Here is an 18,817-nt window from a genome sequence, read left to right as displayed (position 1 = left end):
TTTACTCCTTGATGGGAGGGCACTGCCAGAAAGTTTGCTCTCAGATTAAAAGCAAAACAAAATGAAAACAATGATGTTTTCAGAAAAGAACTATTTCATTAGATTTCTATATTTGTCCTCTCCTCTGTCCACATTGCTAACATGCTGGAAAGAGGTTGCTGGACTGGTTTGGTTTCTTTAGGAGAAAGGAACATTAACTGGCCCCCAATTCTCAACCAGGCTGTTCGCTTTTCTGGCTTTAAAAGAAAATCAAGGGTGGGTGCAGTGGCTCACCCTGTAATGCCAGCACTTTGAGAGACCAAGGCAGGAGGATCGCTTGAGCCCTGAAGTTCAAGACCAGCATTGGTGACATGGTGAAACCTTGTCTCCAAGTCCTGAGTTCAGGCAATCCCCTCACCCTGGGTTCCCAAAGTGCTAGGATTACAGGCATAAGCCACCATGCCTGGCCTTCTACAAAAACTTTAGAAATTAGCCAGGCGTGGTGGCCTGTAGTCCCAGCTACTTGGGAGGTTGAGGTAGGAGGATGGTTTGATCCCAGGAGTATGAGACTGCAGTGAGTCGTGATCGTGCCACTGCACTCCAGCCTGGGTAACAGAGCAAGACTCTGTCTCAAAAACAAAAGAAAGGAAAATTGACCAGGTGCGGTGGCTCACTCCTGTAATCCCGGCACTTTGGAAGGCTGAGGCAGGAGGATCATTTGAGCCCAGGAGTTTGAGATCAGTCTGGACAACATGGTAAAAGCCCATCTCTACAAAAAACTTAAAAATTAGCCAGGCATGGTGGCCTGTAGTCCCTACTACTAGGAGGCTGAAGCAGTAGGATCACTTGAGCCCAGGAATTCTAGGCCACGGTGAGCCATAATCTCACCACTGCATTCCAGCCTGGTCTCACAGAGTGAGGCCCTGTCTCCAAAAAAGTTCCAGCACTTTGGGAGGCTGAGGCAAGAGAATCACTTGAGCTCAGCAGTTTGAGACCATCCTGGGCAAAACAGCAAAACTCTCTCTACAAAAAAATAAATAAATTTTTTTTTTTTTTTTTTTTTTTTTTTTGAGACGGAGTCTTGCTCTATCGCCCAGGCTGGAGTGCAGTGGCCGGATCTCAGCTCACTGCAAACTCCGCCTCCCGGGTTTACGCCATTCTCCTGCCTCAGCCTCCCAAGTAGCTGGGACTACAGGCGCCCGCCACCTCGCCCGGCTAGTTTTTTTTTTGTATTTTTTAGTAGAAACGGGGTTTCATGGTCTCGATCTCCCGACCTCGTGATCCACCTGTCTCGGCCTCCCAAAGTGCTGGGATTACAGGCTTGAGCCACCGCGCCTAGACAAAAATAAATAAGTTTTTTTCAAAAAAGAAAACCCAAAGTAGAAGAATATTCTCACAATCAGCTGGAAATATCAAGTATGATTCTGAAAGAAACAAATAACTGACATAAGATATAAGGTGCTATATGAGCGTTTTCTTTTCTTGTTTTAAGATACAGTCTTCAGTAGCATATATGAACATTTTGATTTGAGTATATGTGAGTCTCCCAAGAACTTTTAAACTCTTCAACATCCCTTTTCTAGGGTAAAAGTGTTAATTAAGGACAGGGTGGCAGTCATTCCAGCCAAAGCAAAGGTCCTCCCCATTTAGTCCTAACTTATCTCTTCAGATCTCTTCAGTGGCATTTCTCTCTCTTTTTTTTTTATTTTTTTTGAGATGGAGTCTCATTCTGCCACCCAGGCTAAAGTGCCATGGTGAAATCTTGGCTCATTGCAACCTCTGCCTCCCAGATTCAACCAACTTTCTTGTCTCAGACTCCTGAGTAGCTGGGACTACAGGTGTGTGCCACCACGCCTGGCTAATTTTTGTATTTTCAGTAAAGACGGGATTTTGGCATGTTGGCCAGGCTAGTCTCAAACTCCTGACCTCAAGTGATTCACCTGCTTCGGCCTACCAAAGTGCTGAGATTACAGTGTGAGCCACTGTCCCCGGCCTAGTGGCATCTCTTACATGCTGTTTCATGTACCTTATGCTCCAGCCACTTCAGTTTTCCATTATTCCTTGCACATAAGAATGTGTTCTCTTTCAACTCAGCAGTAAATGTGTCCCTACTTCTGCCTGGAATGTGCCCTCTTCCCCAACACAAATCCCTTCATCTCCCTTCATCTGAACAGCCCCTTCTCCTACACACAGTTCCCACATCTCTCCAGCCTCTGCAGTTTCCTGCATTCTCAGGGAAGGGGCTGTTTTACAGGTGAAAGAGGAATGTGAGGGATACAGCTACAAAGACCACCGTGTGCAGTTTGCCCGAGACTGAGGGACTGCTCAGAATACAGGACTTTCAGTGTAAAACCTGACAGTTCCAGATGAACAAGCATGGTTAGTCACCATATATACCACACTCCTGAACCTTTCATAAAAAAAAAAAAATGATTTGGGGGAAAAAAATAAAGATTTGTTGACAAAATCTAGCTACTCAGGAGAAGAATCAAAACTAAGAGATCAGAAATGCAGAAGACTTGGCAAAAGAAATGGTAATGAGCACTGACTACATTTACATATAAAATTAAAAGGAAACATGGCAGAAATTATAGTCAGCACATAAGCTTTTTAAACCTTAACTATGTAAAACTTATAACAATACAAATAACAAATTTTGGAAAGTGGAGAGAGGGAGGAAGTCAGGAGGTCATGTGCTATACTAATTTTTTATATTTTGTAATAGGAAGTAAATTGATTCTGTCCAGAATTAAAACAAATGTAAGAAAAAAAAAAAAAAAGCACTAAATGACCAACTTCTTAATGGTTTTACATAATGTTTTCACTGAGCCCTAGAAGGATCTCTTAGGAATGCATACTTTATTGTAAAGAAACATTCGTTTGAAGGTATACTTTACTTTTTTCCCTTTTAAAAATATTAAATTATAATCTTTAATCTTAAAAATAGCATTTTTATTATATCTTTCTTTTCTCTTATCTTTCTCTGTTTGTCTAGCTGGCTAACCACAGAAATTCTGAGAAAAGTGACTAAATGTTACTAAATGTTGAGATTGCTTGCTCCTAGCTATTTGGATTTGGGGTGGAGGAGGATAAAACTTCTTTTTTTGTGTTGTCTGGTATTTTTAAATTTAAATAGCTCTATGATGATTGATTTTATATGTCAACTTGGCTAGGCCATGGTACTCAGATATTTAGTCAAGCATTATTCTAGATGTTTCTGTGAAGGGATTTTTTCTAGATGAGGTTAACATTTATATCAGTAGCCTTTGAGTAAAGCAGATTATATTGCTCCATCATGTGGGTGGACCTCATCCAGTCAGTTGAAAGCCTTAATAATGAAAAAGACTGTCTTCTCCAGAAAAAGAAGGAATTCCACCAGCAGGTGGTCTTTGGACTCAAACTGCAGCTCTTCCCTGGGTCTGCAGCCTGCTAGTCTACCCAGTGAATGTTAGACTTGTGAGCTTCCACAATCTCGTGAGTTAACTTCTTAAAATCAATCTCTCTCTCTCTCTCTTTACATATATATACACATATATATACACATATACATATACATATACATATACATACAGTTGTCCTTCAGTAACTGTGGAGGATTGGTTCCAGGACCCCTTGAAAATACCAAAATTCAAGAATACTTAAGTCCCTTGTGTAAAATGTTGTAGTATTTGCAAGTAACCTATGCACACCCTCCTGTATACTCTAAATCATCTCTAGATTACTTCTAATTCCTATGTGAAAGGAAAATCTTTTGGCCCCCAGATTACTGAGCTAAGGGAAAAGTCAAGCTGGGAACTGCTCAGGACAAACCTGCCTCTCATTCTATTCAAAGCCATCCCTCTGCGCACAGAAATAGGTGCATATTCTGATTGCCTCCTTTGGAAAGGCTTATCAGAAGCTCAAAGACTGCAACCATTTGTCTCTCAGCTACCTATGACCCGGAAGACCCCTCCCTGCTTTGAGTTGTCCCCGCCTTTCTGGACAGAACCAATATACTTCTTACATACATTGATGGATGTCTCATGTCTCCCTAAAATGTGTAAAACCAAGCTGTGCCCCAACCACCTTGGGCACATGGTGTCAGGACCTCCTGAGGCTGTGTCATGGACGCATGTCCTTAACTTTGGCATATAAACCTCTTAAAATGATTGAGACTTGTCATTTTTCTCGATTGACACCTAAGACAATGTAAATGCTATGTAAATAGTTGTTATTCTATATTGTTTAGGGAATAATGACCAGAAAAAAAGTCTATATATGTTAGATGAAGATGCAATTATCCACTCTTTTTTCCCCCCAAATATTTTCAGTCTGCAGTTGGATGTGGACCCACAGAGGGCTAACTGTATACACACCCCCCCATACACACACCCACACCCACACATGCACACACACACAGTATACACATTGTATAGACACACACACACACATCCTGTTGGTTCTGTTTCTCTGAAGAACCATGACTAACACAAATACTTAACACACATGTATAACGTGTATAAAAACAACATCGTATTCAAGATAATTATTCCTTTTTTTCTTTTTTTTTGAGATGGAGTCTCACTCTGTCGCCCAGGCTGGAGTGCGGTGGCCGGATATCCACTTACTGCAAGCTCCGCCTCCCGAGTTTAGGCCATTCTCCTGCCTCAGCCTCCTGAGTAGCTGGGACTACAGTCCCCCGCCACCTCGCACAGCTAGTTTTTTGTATTTTTTAGTAGAAACGGGGTTTCACCGTGTTAGCCAGGATGGTCTCAATCTCCTGACCTCGTGATTCACCCGTCTCGGCCTCCCAAAGTGCTGGGATTACAGGCTTGAGCCACCGCGCCTGGCCGATAATTATTCCTTTTTATTTAAAAAGTTTTATTTAAGAAAGTAGATCCAGAGGAATTTAGAAAAATGTCCAAGTGGACCTCCATAAGCCCCTTGCACAGCTAGTTAGAGGTCGAGCTGAGAAGGAGATCCCTGGATGACTTAATCAAGAGTTCGCCTTCCTTTCCACTGAGCTGTGATGGTTCCTGTATCATTATCTGTAAATTGGCATATAGAAGCACTAAATGCTTGGAGAATACAGAATATGAGGTAGATCCTGATGGCTTCGTAGAATCACCTGGGAGGAGAGAGATGTTGAAGCATTTGCAGGTAGGAAACAGTGTTGAACTAAAACCTTAAAGGAGGGGATGAGGGTAATGTGTCTGTGGGTTGGGATGGTTATGGGGCAGATGTACTCTAAGTGAAAAAAGTCAAGATATGGAGCAGTATGAATGTCACTCTTATTATAGAAATGTAAGATACGTATGTATATATACATGTCACATGCGTGTGTGTGTGTGTTTGTGTGTGTGTGTTCTCACAGGCACACATGTGCATGGGTATGTAAGGAAACCTGACCTGCGCCTCCAGGTAGGAAAAGTAACCACTGCACTGAGGACTGAGTCCTCTAACCCTTAAGGAGAGAGTGAATAGATTTGTGAATCCATTTGTGTTACCAATGGATAGTCCATTAAAATGTTCCATGTAGGTTTCACAAGGAATATATCTTGTGGGAGGATAGGGTAGCTCTGAGAATCTTTTCTTTTTTTCATTTGGCTCCTTCCTTAGTGTTTACATGTTCATGAAATTCTTTTTGTAATAATAATTTTAAAAACTAGTTTAAATTAGGCCATGTGCGGGAGCTCACATCTGGAATCCCAGCACTTTGGGAGGCCGAAGCGGGTGGATCAGGAGGTCAGGAGTTGGAGACCAGCCTGGCCACATGATGAAACCCCGTCTCTACTAAAAATACAAAAATTAGTCAGGCATGGTCACAGGCGCCTGTAGTTCCAGCTACTTGGGAGGCTGAGGCAGGAGAATTGCTTGAACCCAGGAAGTGGAGGTTGCAGTGAGCCAAGATTGTGGCACTGCCCTCCAGCCTGGGCGACAGAGCACAACTCTGTCTCAGAAAACAAACAAACAAAAAACAAACAAGAAAAAAACTAGTTTAAATTAAAAAGAAAGGGGTACTTATTACCACTGAATTTTATACTTAAAAATAGTTAAAATGGTAAATTATATTTTACTGCAATAGAAAGAAGAGAAAGAGAGAGGCAGGAGGTGAGAGGAGAAGTAGTGGGGAGAAAGAGAAGAGAGTAGAGAAAAGGAGAGGACAGGGAAGGGAACACAAGCTTTAGACTGACAAATATGGGACTAAAAACAAATGTGTAAAAATTCTACCTTTCCTAAAATGGGTCCATTATTGATGTGGAGTATGCTAAAAATAAAATGTGCAACTTGGATAGTTACAAAGAACCCCAGCAGGCAAGGAAAGGCAAAAAGAGCAACCTTTGGTGACGGTATTTCTTGCCACCTCCCACTTTCAAGTTGACCATGGGACTGGGCTAACAGAAGCCCCTGCCAGGCCTGTTCCCTGCAGAAGTCATCTCTGGACTGGAGCCTCAGGAGGCTCCTCCAGGAGCTGCCAGGCCAGCAGCATGATCTATCTGGATTTGTGCCCACATTGTTCTTTCACTCGCTTTTCCATTCAAAACCGAGACAAAATAAAAATGTCCCAGACACCTGGGTCCCCTGTGTTAGAACTGGCACCAGAAAACTTTTCCTGGCCAGGTGCCCACCAGAGCGGAGAGGAAGGTCCACACACTAGGCCATTGAGGAGATGGACGCCACGCCAAAGCAGCTTGCACTGTGGCCGGCTGGAATGATCTAGAAAAGCAGGGTCCTGATCCAGCCAGTCGGCTGCCGTAAACCTTTGTGGCTTCACAGCTGTGCCTGATGTGGCTCGTGTCCCTTTCAGGCTTCGGCTTTTGGCCTTCTCTGTGCCTGTCCAATAAGACTTCACTGTTTGGGCCTCGCATCACTGCTCCTCCTGTGGGAAGAGAATAAGATTGAATGCAGACATTTTGACACAGCCTTAAAAAAACTTGTGATCAAATAAACATAAAATGTGGTAGGGCATGGAGACTCATGCCTGTAAACCCAGCACTTTAAGAGACCTGAGGCAGGAGAATCTCTTGAGCCCATGAGACCAGCCTGGGCCATATGGTGACCCCTTGTTTCTACAAAAAAAAATTAGCTGGCTATAGTGGCATGTACCTGTAGTCCCAACTAACCTGGAGGCTGAAGTGGGAGGATTGCTTGAGCCTGGGAGGTCAAGGCTGCAGTGAGCTCTGATTGGGCTACTGCACTCCATTCTGGGCAACAGAGTGAAAGCCTGTCTCAAATAATAATAATAATAATAACATAAAAATTACCATTTTAGCCATTTCTAAGTATACATTTGGGCGGTGTTAAGTACATTCCCAACATTGCACTCAAGGTAGCCTTTTGATGCAGGGTACGTGTTGAGGCAGGTTACTCAATGAGGTAATTTCCCCCCAACTTTTTATTTTCTGTATTTTATTTTATTTTTTGTTTTTTTTTTTTTTGAGACAGGGTCTCACTCTCTCACCCAGCTTGTAGTGCAGTGGTGCTATCTCAGCTCACAGCAACCTCTGCCTCCCAGGCTCAAGTGATTCTCTTGACTCAGCCTCCCGAGTAGCTAGGATTACAGGTGCCCACAACTACTAACTGGCTAATTTTTGTATTTTTAGTAGGGATGGGGTTTCACCATGTTGGCCAGGCTGGTCTTGAACTCCTGACCACAAATGATCCACCCACCTCGGCCTCCCAAAGTGCTGGGATTACAGGCATGAGTCACTGCACCCGGCCAACTTTGTATTTTTAAAAATTTCAAAAGAACAGGCAGTGACCAACCATTCACCTAGATTTGCTATTTGTTAGCATTCTCCTCCATTTCTCCGTCACCCTCTCTCTCCATCTCTCTGTCTCCCTCTCTCTCCATCTCTCCCTCTCTCACTGCGTCCTAGTTTGTTTTGGCTGAAGCATTTGAGATTAAGTTACATCATGATGACAAGTTACTGTTAATTCCTTCTCGTGTATCTCCGAAAAACAAGGACATTCTTCTTCAAAGCCCTCAAGCTCTTGGTTTTTGTTTGCTGTTACAGTTCAGGATCTAAAGATCACATCTCACTTAATTGTTATGTTTCCTTAGTATCCTTGAATCTAGAACATTTCCCCAGTCTTTGTATTTATGTGTGTGTGTTCACATGTATGTGTATGTGTGTTTGTGCATGTGTGTGTGTGTGTGTGTGTGTGCGCGTGTGTGTGTCTTTCTTGACATTGCCACTTCTGAAGAGCCTAAGCCAGTTATTTTGCAGCACATCCCTTAATTTGTTTTGTCTGATTGTTTTGTGTTTGGATTCAAGTTAAGTATTATTAGTAAAAAGGCTATTATCTTGACATTCACTGGTGGACAGCAGTTCAGTTCTGGTACTAACCACCTGGAGTTAGTGTAGATCCCACAAGTAAAGGAAATAGTTCCAAAGAAGACTGCCTTCAATTGTCCACCAGAATGAACTCAGTCTCCAGCCCCCTCCCCCTTCCCAGAGGATGTGTTGGCTGAGAGTCCCAATCCTCTAATCATGCGGTTGGTCTCGCAGATAGCTAGTCCGCATCCTGAAGCCTTCTGGGGGCCCATCTTGAGTTACTACTTTTGTGTAAACTCAGAGGTGATACATTTAATAAATTCCAAGGGTTATAAAAGCTCCATAGCAAAAATCATGGATAAACACGAGACAAATTCTTTATTTTACAATAGCTATGATGACCATTTTGTGTCTTTAGTTTATTACATCAGCAAGTCCACGATGTGTTTGTCCCGTCATTGCTGAGGTCAAAGTTGCTGATGTTTGTCATGTTTCTTCATTGCAAAGATATTTCGTGTGATATTTTGAATATCTGATTTCCCAAAATCAAGATCTTTTCACTCAAAGAATTTTTTTTTTTTTTTTTTTTTGAGACAGGATCTTGCTCTGTCACCCAGGCTGGAGTGCAGTGGTACCATCATAGCTCACTGCATCCTTGAACTCTTAGGCTCAAGAGATTCTCTTGCCTGAGCCTCCCAAGTTAGCTAGGACCACAGGCACACACTCGCCACGCCTGGGTAATCTGTTTCATTTTTTGTAGAGTCAGGATCTAGCTGTGTTGCCCAGACTTGTTTCAAACTCCTGACCTCAAGAGATCCTCCTGCCCCAGCCTCAAAGGGCTGGGATTCCCAGCATGGGCCATTGCACCCAGCCTCACTCAAAGATTTTAAGATTTTTGAGAAGGCCGGGCACGGTGGTTCACGCCTGTAATCCCAGCACTTTGGGAGGCTGAGGCAGGCGGATCACCTGAGATCGGGAGTTCAAGACCAGCCTAACCAACATGGAGAAACCCTGTTTCTTCTAAAAATACAAAATTAGCCAGGCATGGTGGTCCATGAGTGTAATTCCTGCTACTTGGGAGTCTGAGGCAGGAGAATCGCTTGAACCCAGGAGGTGGAGGTTGCAGTGATTGGAGATCACGCCATTGCACTCCCGAGTGGGCGACAGAGCGAGACTGGGTATCTCAAAAAATTAAAAAAAAAAAAAAGATTGTTTATATTGCCAAGAATGTTCAGTAAACTCAGTGAAGTTCTAATCATTTCCTTTTAACTCAGTACTACATATACATTAAATGGATGTTTTTACACTTTTATAATGGATTTTTTTTTTTTTTTTTTTTTGGAAAGACAGATGACAGACTTTTAGAAACTGAATTCGTTCTAATAGACTTTTTAAAAATTCTTATTGTTTTTTTTTTGGCTGTGTGTGGTGGCTCATGCTGGTAATTCCAGCACTTTTGGAGGCTGAGATGGGAGGATCACTTGAGCTCAAGACCATCCTGGGCAACCTGATGAGACCCCGTCCCTACAAAAAAGCTGAAAAAAAATTAGCTGGGTAGGTTGTTGTGTGCTTGTAATCCAAGCTACTTGAGAGACTGAGGAGAGAGGACGGCTTGAACCCAGGAGATAAGGCTGCAGTGAGCCATGACTGTGTCACTGCCCTGCAGCCTGGGTGAGAAAGCAAGACTGTCTCAAATAAAATAAAAATTTTTACTGTTGCTTAAAGTTCATATAGTATATATATGTATATGAATCATATGTATATATATATTCATCTACAAATAATTCAAACACAAAATATAATAAAGTTAAAAGTGAAAGTCTCCAACAATTTGAATACCTATGTAGAAAGCAATATAGGGGCAGGCACTTTGAGATGGGATTGGAACAAGGTTTCTCAGCCTCAGCACTGCTGATGTTTTGGGCTGGCTAATGCTTTACTGCATTGCAGGATGCTGAGCAGCACCCCTGGCCCACACCTATTAGATACTAGTAGAACCCCCTTTCAGCTGTGACAACCAAAAATATCTCCAGACTTTGCCAAGTACATCCCGAGGAGCAAAAGTACCTTTAGTTGAGAACCACAGAGTTAACAGTAAAGAAGCCCTACTGCAGGCATCATTGGTAATAAAAAGAAGAAATTTATTTATTTGTTTGTTTATGTATTGAGAACTTTTTTGAAGTGGAGTCTTGCTCTGTTGCCCAGGCTTGAGTGCAGTGGCGCAATCTTGGCTCACTGCAACCTCTGTCTCCTCAATTCAAGCAATTCTTCTGCCTCAGCCTCCTAAGTAGCTGGGACTACAGGCACGCACCACCACACCTGGCTAATTTTTGTATTTTTGGTAGAGACAAGGTTCCACCATGTTGGCCAGGCTGGTCTTGAACTCCTGACCTCAGGTTATCCACCAGCCTCAGCCTCCCAAAGTGCTGGGATTACAGGCATGAACTACTGCGCCCGGCCCAAAAAGAGTAATTTTAAAATCAACACATCTTTGTCAAAACTGCATTTTGAAAATATTCCCTAAAGGAAAAGAGGCTGCCTTAAATTGTCTTTGCTTCAGCCTGATCCCTCATATCATGCCTCACTCGCACCAAAATATCCTTTCATCTTTTTCCTCCCTCCCCCATCCCCTGTCTTGCTGGCTTCTGCCTTGGATCTCGGCCTAAATGTCACTTCCAGGTGAATTCTTCTTGGGACATCTGAGCTGATTTTCATACTCCAGATATATATATCCAACACAGCCTGTCCTTCTTTTGTTTATAATACTTGCCACATTTGGAATTACCTGGTCCATGTCTATCTATCCTACTTGACTGTATGCTCAATAAGAACTGGGGCACTGCTAGATTTATTACTACATCTCATAGGTGATATAGAAGTTAGGAAGAAATTATTTAGGCAGAGAGTGAGCGTAAGGAAACCCTCCATAAGGTTTTCCTTTTAATGAAAAGCAGCCCCCAAATCATTTTCTTTTCTAACAAAGGGCAGCCTAAAAAATCGAGCTGCAGACATAGAAAGGCAGGTTAGAAGCTTGCACGGGTGAATGCTGGCAGTTGTGCCAATAGGAAAAGGCCACCTGGGACTAGGCACATTCAAAATGGCAGCTCCATCTTCCCTTTTCCTTCCCAACCATGTGTGCAGTAGGGAGCAGACAACATGGCCTGGCCAAGTGGAAAGCCCATTTGCATAGTAAGACTAGGGTGGGGTGTCCAGCTTCCCAGCATGCTTCGTAAACCACAAACCTGGTCCAACCAATCTTTGGGCCCTATGTAAATCAGACTCCACTTCCTCAAGCCTGTCTATAAAATCCAGTGCACTCTGTTTTAGGCTGGAAGTTCCACGTGGGAGCTCCTCTTTCTCAAAGGAGAGAGCTATCTCCTTTCTTTTTCTTTTGCCTATTAAACCTCTGCTCTTAATCTCACTCCATGTGTGTCCATGTCCTTGATTCCTTGGTATGAGACAATGAACCTCCAGTACTACCCATACAAAATGATGCTGCTTCATAGGGTCTGACATTGAGTATGTCCCAAAGAAATATTTGAAATTAATTGTCCCCTTGGTTTCAAAATTATTCAAATTTAATGTCATGTATGCCATTATTCTTTTTAATTATAATCAATGCACTTTGACTCTTGTGAAAAAAGATGAGAAGACACATAAAGTACTTGTGAAGAAAATCAATTAACTGGGCAGGTGTGTTGGCTCATGCCTGTAATCCCAGCACTTTGGGAGGCTGAAGTGGGCAGATCACAAGGTCAGGAGTTCGAGACCAGCCTGGCCAGCATAGTGAAATCCCGTCTCTACTAAAAATACAAAAAAATTAGCCAGACATGGTGATGCACACCTGTAATCCCAGCTATTCAGAAGGCTGAGGCCAGAGAATTGCTTGAACCCAAGAGGCGGAGGTTGCAGGGAGCCAAGATTGTGCCATTGCACTCCAGCCCCTGGGCAACAGAGCAAGACTCCATCTCAAAAACAAGAAAAACGAAAGAAAGAAAGAAAATAGATTAACTGTGGGTCAAGTTTGGCCACCTTTTTCCAGTCTGTGGCACGTGCCAACCCCAACACATATTTCAGTAAATTGCATTTCAACAAGTCATAGGCCAATCCTTTATATAAAGCAAAATAAACACATTGTTTGAAAATTCTTTATGTAAATTGAGGGAATAAGTCTATGAAAAATCATGGGTTTCATTTTGTAGAAATGATGCTGTAGCCAGGCACAGTGGTTCATGCCAGTAGTCCCGGCTACACAGGAGGCTGAAGTGGAAGGATCACTTGAGCCCAGGAATTTTAGTCCAGCCTGGACAACATAGCAAGATCCTGCCTCAAACAACAACAACAACAACAACAAAAAAAAAAACAGAAGAAGAAGAAGAAAGAAATGGTACTGTATAAGCTGGATCTAAACACAAGTTGTAAATGATTCAAAACTTTCAACAGACCCCTAAACCCTATTTTTTTAATGATGGGGATAAAACAATTTTTGAAACAAAGTCATTGAGGACTTCTGGAACAGGATACTTTGGACGGCAAATAACAGAAAGCCCAATTCAAGATGACTTAAACAGAAAGGAAATGATCATTATTTCACATAATAAGTTCAAAGATGAGTGGGCCTCAGGACTGGATAACAAGGGACTCAGTAACATCTTTGAGTATCTGGGATCTTTCATCTTTTCTGCCTGGCCACCTGCTGGTATTAGCTTTGTTCTCAATCTGGCTGCCTCAAAGTGACAAAATGGCTGCCCTTATTCCAGACATTGCATCCAGTACATCATCAAGCAGACAAAGGAACCGTCTCTTCCTCTGTGTTTCATTTTAAATTTAAAAAATTTACTTTTAAATTTACATTTAGTAAAGTTCACTTTATATTGTGTAGGCCTTTGAGTTTTGACAAATATGTAGTAATCACCACTGTTCAAGATAAAGAGCAGTTTTATTATCCTCAAAAATTTTGAGGCTGTCCCTTTGTAGTTAACCATCCCTCCAGCCCTTACCCTGGCAACTACTGACTACTTTTTTGACCCTATAGCTTTGCCTTTTCCACACTGAATTCATATAGCGTATAGCCTTTGGGGTCTGGCTTATTTCATTCAGCACAATGCATTTGAATTTAAACCACATTTTTGCTTATGTTTATTAATAGTTTTTTCTTTTTATTGGTGTGCAATATTCCGTCATAAGTAAATGGGAAGGGTATTAGTCTGTTTTCACACTGCTGATAAAGACATACCCAAGACTGGGTAATTTATAAAGAAAAAGAGGTTTAATGGACTTACAGTTCCAAGTGGCTGGGGAGGCCTCACAATCATGGCGGAAGGCGAAAGGCAAGTCTTATGTGGCAGCAGACAAGAGAGAATGAGAATGAAGCAAAAAGAGTTTCCCCTTATAAAACCGTCAGATCTTATTCACAACAGGGAAACCATCCCCATGATTCAGTTATCTCCCACTAGGTCCCTCCGACAACACATGGGAATTATGGGAGCTACAATTCAAGACAGGATTTGGGTGAGGACACACGCAAACCATACCAGTGAGGAAACCTAGTTTTCTCTCCACCCTTCATTGTTCTTAGTTGAAAGGTACCCCTGTAACAAAAAGTAGATTAACAAGAGAAAAAAGAAATAGAAGTTTATCAACATGCATACCTTGTATATATACATGGTTTCCCCATCTACCAAGGGAAAAATGGGTAAATCTCAAAGAGATTGCTTTGGGTTCAGGCTGACATACCATCATCCCCTAAAGGAAGGAAAGCAGAGTGTGGAAGGAAGGCCAGTTACTGGCGGGGAGATGATCAGGAAAAGTGTAAACAAGAGCAAGGTGTTATGCAGATATAAGTCTAAGTCAGTGCCTTCTCCATTGATTAGAGCCTCCAGTGATTTTTAGTCATCCTTCTCTTTCTGTTGCGGAGAGTGAGACACCCTTGCAAATGAAAATTTTCTCTATAGATGTAAATTTCCCTTACAAAAAGGTGACTTCTGCTTTAGAGATTCTCTTGTGGGTGCAGTCTCTCAAAATAATCATTAGAATAATCCTTATGCCTGTTAAATCAAGTTTAACCTAAAGCTGCCTCCTGACATATTTTGTTTGGCCTAATGCTTTCTCTGTAGAGAGTGAACTTTTAACATAACTGGTTGTGTAAGTAGACTGTTAACTATTCTTGTGCCAATCACCAAGATTTGACCAAAGGTGGCCAACTGTTCAAACAAAGCAAACGCTAAGCTGTGACTAATCCAGTTGTTTCTGTACCTCACTTCCGTTTTCTGTGCGTCATTTTCCTTTTCTGTCCATAAATCTTCTTTGACCACAAGGCAGCCCCGAGTCTGCACTATCCTGGCTTGGTGGCTGCCCAATTTGTGAATTGCTGCTTGATCAATTAAACTCTGTTAAATTTAATTTGTCTAAGGTTTTTCTTTTAACATGCCAAAAAGACATATTTTGGGGTAGCATATTGTGGTCTCCTACAGTCGTATTTTGGTGTGGCATGTTTGTTCACACATATGGATAGATCAATTACTTTTTCTATTCTCTAGTTCAATGATATTTGGATCATTTCCAATTTGGGGCAGTTATGAATAAAACTGCTATAAGTATGTGCTTATAGTATTTTTTTTATTTTTTATTTTTCTGAGACGGGGTTTTGCTCTTGTTGCCCAGCCTAGAGTACAATGGCATGATTTTGGCTCACTGCAACCTCTGCCTTCCGGTTTAAGTGATTCTCCTGCCTCAGCCTCCTGAGTAGCTGGGATTACAGGCATGAGCCACCACGCCCGGCTAATTTTGTATTTTTAGTAGAGACAGGGTTTCTCCATGTTTGTCAGGCTGGTCTCGAACTCCTGACCTCAGATAATCCGCCCACCTCGGCCTCCCAAAGTTCTGGGTTTACAGGCATGAGCCACCAAGCCTGGCAGTAAACATAAATTTTTGGGTTTGTGTGAACATAAATGTATAGGTTTTTTGTGGGGGTAAATACATAGAAATGTGGTACATACTCTTACCATATGACATGGTACCAAGTCATACGGTAAGTGTATGCTTAGCTTTATCAGAAACTGCAAAAAGTGGCTGCATCATTTTGCATTCCTACTGTTACTGGCAGCAAATCCTTAGGGATCGGCAGCAATCTCAATTCTTGCCCCCTCAGAAGAAAGAATTCAACGCAAAAGGCATAAGGAAGGAGAGAAGACCAAGACAAGTTTTAGGGCAGGAGTGAAAGTTTGTTAAAAAGCTTTACGTTAGAAATGAAAGGAAGTAAAGTACACCTGGAAGAGGGCCAACCCGGCAACTTGAGAGAGCAAAGGCACTGTTTGACCTTTGACCTTTCACTTTTTTTTTTTTTTTAGATGGAGTCTCACTTTGCCGCTTAGGCTGGAGTGCAGTGGTGCCATCTCGGCTCACTGCAACCTCCGCCTCCCAGGTTCAAGTGATTCTCCTGCCTCAGTCTCCCAAGTAGCTGGGGTTACAGGCGCCCGCCACCACGCCTGGCTAATTTTTGTATTTTTTTTAGTAGAGACAGGGTTTCACCATGTTGGTCAGGCTGGTCTCGAATTCCTGATTTCAGGTGATCCGCCCGCCTTGGCTTCCCAAAGTGCAGGGATTACAGGCGTAAACCACTATGCCCAGCCTGACTTGGGGTTTTATACGTTGGAATGATTCTTTCTTGGGGTGGGCTGTCTGCATGCGTAGTGGCCTGCTACAGCATGTTCAGTGTGTTTACTGGAGTTGTATGCGTGCTCACTTGAGGTAGTCTTCCCTTACCAGCTGAATGCTTCTAGAAGGTCATATGCCAGTAAAACTCCACCATTTTGCCTCTTAGTGCGCATGCTTGAGCCCACTTGCCCAACTCCTGAGATCTTATCCAGAAGCTGCTGATCATGTTTCAAGTTTTTTTCTATCTGTTGGAGACTGCCTTTCCCTGGCGCTAGCTGGCACTAATTATTATTTTAGAGAAACAATGTAACAGTCACCTGACCATCATTTGATGATCGCCTAACATTCCTGGTGGGATTGGGGGAGCCCTCTCCCGCCCAGCTCATGTCTGACTAGCTACCCACTGTAACAGAACTAGCATTGTATACAAGTGACAATTGTTCTGCATCTTCAACAGCACTTAATATTACCATTTTTAAAAGTCAGCCATTCTAATAGATGTGCAGTGGTATATTACTGTGGTTTTAATTTGCATTTCCCTAATGCACACTGAGTTTAGCATCCTTTCATGTGCTTATTTGCCATTTATATACCTTCTTTAATAAAGATCTCATTCAAATCTTTTGCCCATGTTTTTACTTTTATCTTGTCTTACTGTTGAGTTTTGAAAGTTCTTTATATATTCTGGATGTGAGTTCTTTGTTGTATATGTGTTTTGCACATGTATCCTTCATAGCCTGTGGATTGTCTTTTCATTTGCATAAAGTTGCATTTTATGAAGCAAAAGATTTTAATTAAAAAAAAAAAAAAAACATAGAGACAGGGTCTCACTATGTTGCTCAGGCTAATCTCAATCTCCTGGGCTCAAGTGATCCTCCTGGCTTGGCCTCCCAAAGTGCTGAGATTACAGGCGTGAGCCAGGCATGTCTGGTCCAAGATTTAAATTTTGGTGAAGTCAAATTTATCACTTTTTCTTTCATTTATTGTGCTTTTGGTTGTCATACTGAAGAAGTCCTTTCCTAATCCAAGCTAACAAAGTTTTCTTCTATGTTTTCTTCTAAAAGTTCTAAGTTTTCCATTTAGATATGGGCTCCATTTTAAGTTAGCTTTTTTATAATGTAGGAGGCATAGGTTGAAATGCAATGTCTTTGCTTATGGATGTCTGGTTTTTCAGCACCATCAATTGAAAAGATCATCTTTTCTTTGAATTGCCTTTGTCCCTCAGTCAAAATGGGTAGAGTTGATTTGTGTGGACCTGCTTCTGGACTCTACTCTGTTGCATTGATCTGAGTTTGTGATTTCATATCTCACCAATATCAAACTATCTTGATTACTGCAGCTTATCACAGTAAGTCTTGAAGTCATAAGTATAAATTTATCAACTGTTTTTCTTTTACAAAATGGTTTTCTCTAATCTTTTTCCTTTGTCCATCATATAACTTGTAGACTCAGCTTATCCATATATACAAAAAATTTCTGATATTTTGCTTGAGACTGTGTTGAATCTATAGATCAATGTGGGGAGAATTGACATGTTAATATTGAGTTTTTCCAATTCATAAATTCACTTTTTTAGTTTTCTTTTAAGACTGAAAAATTGCTAAGAGGAGTGGTGTTGACATGACAGGTTTAAACCAGTGTTTTTGTCTTATGATCCATTAGTTGACTGGGAAATGAAATTCAGTGAATCAGAGTCATCATTAGAAAATGAAATAGAAGAACCATACCAGAGCATAATGCACATTACAAAGGTGAATATTATTTCATTAAGTTTTCTTTTCCATTTTCTCTAAAGTTATGCAGAATGCATGTGTGTGCTAGGTTGCCATGCAAAGTCTGTTTCTTACTCGAAGTCATAGCCTAAAACGTTTTTGATCTTAGATATAATTCTGAAGATAGAGTCACCTTCTGTAGTGAATTTTTTTTTTTTTTTTCTTTTTGAGACAGTGTCTCATTTTGTTACCCAGGTTGGAGTGCAGTGGCATGATCTCGGTTCACTGCAGCCTCCACCTCTCTTGGGCTCAGTGATCCTCCCAACTCAGCCTACTGAGTAGCTAGGACCACAGGCATGAGCCACCATGCCCAGCTAGTTTTGTTATTTTTTGTAAAGATGGGGTCTTGCTATGTTGCCCAGGCTGATCTTGAACTCCTGGCATCTAGTGATCCTCCCCCCTCGGCCTCCCCTAGTTCTGGGATTACAGACATGAGCCACAGTGTTCATCTGTAAGTTCTTATAATTTGTCGTTGTTATTTACTTCTTATTTCATAGTCATAAACTTAGGCCTGCAATCTAGCTAGGCATGGAAGGAAATGAGGAAAATATGGAACCCAAAGGAACTGAAGTGAGAACACAAAGATTATAGGATACTATGAGCAAATGGAGTGGAAAGGTGCTCTCCTGAGCTGCAGAAGGAATGGTCTGGTGGTTAAGGTAAAACACAAGTCAAATTTATTACAGTTGTCCACAGTCAGCAATGGTGATCTTCTTGCTGGTCTTGCCATTCCTGGACCCAAAGCACTCCATGGCCTCCATGATACTCATGCCTTCTTTCACCTTGCCAAAGACCACAGGCTTGCCATCCAACCACTCAGTCTTGGCAGTGCAGATGAAAAACTGAGAACTATTTGCGTTGAGTCCAACATTTGCCATGGACAAGATGCTATGACCTGTATGCTTCAGGATGAAGTTCTCATGATCAAATTTCTCCCCATAGAGTGACTTGCTGCCCAGTGCCATTATGGTTTGTGAAGTCACCAGCCTGACACACAAACCCTGGAAGAATTCTGTGAAAGCAGGAACCGTTATAACCAAATCCTTTCTCTCTAGTGCTCAGAGTATGAAAGTTTCTGCTGTCTTTGGAACTTTGTCTGCAAACAGCTCCAAGGAGATTCTGTTTAAGGGCTCGCCAATGATGGCGATGTTG

Source organism: Rhinopithecus roxellana, chromosome 16, assembly GCF_007565055.1.
Source record: "Rhinopithecus roxellana isolate Shanxi Qingling chromosome 16, ASM756505v1, whole genome shotgun sequence".
NCBI classification, from domain to species: Eukaryota; Metazoa; Chordata; class Mammalia; order Primates; family Cercopithecidae; genus Rhinopithecus; species Rhinopithecus roxellana.
Note: the sequence above shows the minus strand (reverse complement) of the source record.